Below are 4,971 nucleotides of genomic sequence, written 5' to 3'. Positions count from 1 at the left end.
TTTATTTGCTTGTAAAGTTGACTTTGATTTTGCATGTTGCTACTGCAAGTGTGCAAAGAGCATTCTCCTCAATGAAGCTCATCAAAAATGATCTACGTAATAGCATTGGTGAAGAATTTTTGAATGGTTGTTTAGTTTGTAAGATAGAGCGGAAGATATTTGAAAATGAAAGTAATGAGGCTATTATAGATCATTTTCAAAATATGAAGTCTAGTCGAGTACAATTGATAACTAATGATATTTTTTGTGGTAATGTAATTTTTATATATTGCTTGCTTAGTTATTCTTATTATAAATATTTTGATCTTATCTTTAAAGCAATGGTGCACCCGTTTTCTTGAAATCCTGAATTCGCCTCTCTTTAAACCCACCCGGATATCCAATTTTATCCCTTCTACATCGTCCCCACTCACCAGCTCCAGTAACTTCTTCAGAATCGTTGTTGTCGCCACCCTGTCATACACTACAACCAATTTTATCCCCTCTCGATCGATTTCTTGTTTTCTAGTTGATAAATTTTCGCAATTTTTTGTTAACAACATGAAGAAACCTAACCCAATACAGGTACAAAGAACACATCATCTTAATCTGAATTCAAAACCCGAACAACCTCTTATTGCTTTGTCTCATTTTCTTGGTATAATAACGAAGCTAGCATTCAATACTACATGATGTATTGTCTTCATAACCCAATGTAATGCAGAAATTCTGGCAGAGTCTCGACGTCAGCGTAATGCGAGCCAATTTTGACATTTTACTTCATCCCCGAATCATACATATAAACATTGAGTGGCCGCAACGATTGAGCATCACTGCAGGACGTAGTGTTACTCGGCAGGTATGAGGAAAGCAGAAATTTCAATTTGTTATCAATAGTTCAATCACTATAAAAGAGATGTGAAGATAAAACTATTTGTAATCAATAGTTTGATCTTTGTCAAAAGTTGTTGAAATTTTGAAATTGGTTTCTACAGCCGAATAAATTTCCACCATGGAAACACATGATCTGACTATTGAGAATAGGAAAAGAGGAATAGATGATGATGGGATCAAGTGATTTTCTTCGAAATGCACTGTAAAGATATTATAGATTGAGTCAGGTTTTTATTTTAATACAGATCGTGGGTAAAATAAATTTAGAGATAGTTGGGTGAGTGGGTTTTTAAATTTTCAGCAAAAAATAAAATAAAATTTGGTCAATTGTTGAGATGTTGCCACATGTTTCACCGTTTGCTGTAAAGATATATATGACCCAAAAATATGATGGCAAGGGTATATACAGTCTCAAAATATAACGGAGGGTATATACATACCATTTTTTGAAAGTTCAAGATATATTTGTCCTTTTTTGATTATTTCTTTGGTTTTTATTTTTTATTTTTGAAAAAAATCAAAATCAAATACTATTAGTTTTTCAAATATTTAAAATCAAAACAAATCCAAACCCAATTAAAGAGGAAATGCATAAGTACTCCCCCAATCTATGCCCGAAATCTCAGAAACACACTTATACTATACTAAGGTCCTATTACCTCCCCCCCCCCCCCTCCGAACTTATTTTATAAATAATTTTCTACTCCTTTTCGGCCTACGTGGCACTATCTTCTGGGTCAGCGTGTATTGACAATTTTTTCAAGCTATCTGGTTGATAGTGCACGTAGATTGAAAAGGGGTAGAAAATTATTTATAAAATAAGTTCGGGGGGTAATAGGACCTTAGTATAGTATAAGTGTGTCTCTGGAATTTCGGACATAGATTGGGGGGTACTTATNATTGAATAGCATTTCTTAAAGTTTCCTCAAAATCATTTAAATTTTAGCCAATCTTACTCTAATTCCTTGCAATCCTAGCCACTCCAATTCAAATTCTCTTTGCAATTCTAGCAATATGCATTTCAATTCTAGCCATTTCAACTCCTCAATTCAATCTAATTTTAATTTTCAGCTTTTAATTCTGACCGTCCATCCTTTTAAGTTAAATCCTAGATCGAATCCTAGCCCCTCATCCCTTCTAAAATTAACAGTCAAGATTAGATCCTCAAAACCTTCCTATTCTAACCTAAAAAGAACTCAACCTTAAATCTAACTCTCTTCTTCCTCCTCTCTTCAAGAACCAGCGCCGCTCCACCGCCCTCCATCTCTCCAGATCGTCGCCTCCGGCGAGAATCGCCGGTCGGCAAGGAAGAGACAGCCGCCTCCTCTATTTTCTCATCCCTTCGCTCTTTCTCCTCTCCGCCTCTCTTCCTCCTCTCTCCCGTCGCTCTTTCTCCTCTCCCGTCCAGCAGCCACCAGCGAGCAGGACCAGCAACAGCAACAGGCTCCACTGGCAAGAAAACAGCAACCAACAGCACCTCCGACCGGCGAGAGCTCCGAGCAACCAGCAGCTGCAGAAGCCACCTGCAACAGCAAGCTCCGACTCTGGCAGATACTGCTCTGGCCAGCGAACAGCAGCTCCGGCAGGTGACCTTCGGCGAATCCACAAGTATTTCGATAAGGACATATCTGTCCTAGGTATAAACTCTTTCCTTTAAGACTTAAATATTGATACATGTGGGTTGTTGTTCTATGTTAATAACAATATTTTCGTTAGTATATTATGTTAGAACTCCATCTTGTGTATGTATTTAAGTATAATTTTGTCACGGTTTAATATGATTTTGATGTTCAAGCTATATGTGATTGAGTTGAGAGTTGTTATTAATAATAGTATTGCAAGAAATTGCATAATGTTCCTCTTGCTTATTTTCCTCCATCTTGAATCTGATTTTGGCAGATTTGGATAGAGATTTTAATTAACTTCAAATGATCATTGTGATTATACCATTATTTGTTTATCAATATTGCTCTTGTGACAATGACCGTTGGTGTAAACTATTTATAAGATATGATTAATATATTTACGCCTTCTTGATGTAACAAAATCGGTAAGCCTTCACTGTCCGTCCTTCTACATAAAATATATACATATAGATCTCCTTGCTTGAATTTCTCCATAATTTCGATTTTAGTTGATATCTTTATTGGATTCTTTGTCTTACATTTGGACTAATGCTTGCTGGTTTAACTTGTTACCTAATTGACAATTTGAAATTAATTCTTATCGTATGCCACTCTATTTTTTACTTGCCCGGTTGACGTATTTTGAGCTGTAATCATGCNAAATTATTTTATAGAGAAAAACTAGTTTAAACATTTATTATAAGAAATTAAATTAAATTTATTTTTATTAAATTAAATTGTCCATATTCAAATTTTCAATCAATATTATATATTTTTTGAAGGGTTGAAATCTTTAATTGTTTTTTTTTTTTCTAATCTTACAAAAATGCTACTGTTAGCTTCTCTTTGTTTTCAAATTCGGTAAAATAATACGTAAAATAAAAAAAATATATATATAAAAAAAATATAATTATTAAATAGAACTTAACCAAACATATGTGATTTGTTAATTAATTAATAAGAGATATATAAGTAAAGACAAGAGACAATTTAGTCTTGAAAAAAATAATTTTCTACTTCTACTTCTGTTTTTTCTAAAAAGCAGAAATTTTTAGTTTCTTTCCAACAGTAGAAAATTGCTTCTGCTTCTCTTTAAAAGCAGTTTTACAAGTTTGTCAAACACCTATTTTTTCAAAAAAAAAAATCTCAAAATAAGTGTTTCTGGATTCCCAACAACAATGTCAAACAAGCTCTAAGATACTCAACTAACTGACAAATTGGAAATGAATTTTTTTTTTATAGAATATTAGAAATCAACAACTTTTAGAAAGAAGAAAAAATGAAAGATGGTTTGTTTCGACTTCACATACTAATTGAAGAAAAAAAGTTTAATGTGTGAGAGTGTTTGTAAGTAAATGTAGAGAAATAGTTTTGAACTTCATTGAACAAACCTAACAAGTGAATTTTATAGCTGGCTCTTAAAAATCTACTACTTTAATAAGGATTTGTCATATGTCAACAGCTTACTACTAGAATCATGAATTTCATCGATGATATTATACACATTCTAAAATTCCGTCACTGGACTTAACTTTTTTGCCTAGGGCATCTCCAACTCTATCATCTATTTTACTCTCCAAATATAGAGTTCTTCATTTTTTCAGACAACTAACTTCAACCCAATTCTCTATTTTACTCTCTAAAAAATAATTTTTTTCTCTCTCCTTAATATTATATTATTATTTCTATTTCATTCTTATTTTCTTACTTCATAATATAAATCATTTCTTTTTTTTGCAAATAATCACTCTATAATCTTTATGTAATACAAAATTTTAATTTTTTTCAAATTCTTCATTTAATATAAAATTATATTTTATTCTAAATTTCTAAATAGCATAATTGCAATAAATATTATATATAATACATATTAACGAACAATTCAAATAAAAGTGAAATCATTGATGAAATATAATTGCATCATAAATATTGTATTATAAATAAATTTTACATAAATACTCAACTTTCAAGACTATTATGTTACTCTCATAAATGTTCTATTAATGTATTACGAAGTTCAAAATAAATATTTGTTGTCCTTATTTTTTATGTGTAGCTAAAATTTGTGCATACTTCATAATGAAAAATAATTATAATCTAAATTACATATTTAAAATGACAAAAAAATTAAAAATTAAATTAGAAAAATTGTTAATTCGGGATGGAAGTAGTATACTTAACAATAATATGTTTTAGATATTATATTACTTAGAAAATAATTACAAATATTAGAGACTTAATTAATAATCTTATATAATATAAATAATATTAAAATAACTTTAAATTACATATTTAAATTGACCATTTCTTTTTAAAATAAAAAAATTATTAATTTGGGCGGAAGTAGTAACTTATTAATAATATATTTTTACATTAGAAAATAATTACAAATGATAAAGACTCAATTAGTAATATAATAGAAATAATATTATAATAATCAAAAAGTAAAATAGAGAGGTGAATAGTAGTTCTC

Source organism: Solanum stenotomum, chromosome 12 (genome assembly GCF_019186545.1).
Source record: "Solanum stenotomum isolate F172 chromosome 12, ASM1918654v1, whole genome shotgun sequence".
Lineage (NCBI taxonomy): Eukaryota > Viridiplantae > Streptophyta > Magnoliopsida > Solanales > Solanaceae > Solanum > Solanum stenotomum.
The sequence above is the reverse complement of the archived record's forward strand: the minus strand, read 5'-3'. Positions refer to the sequence as shown.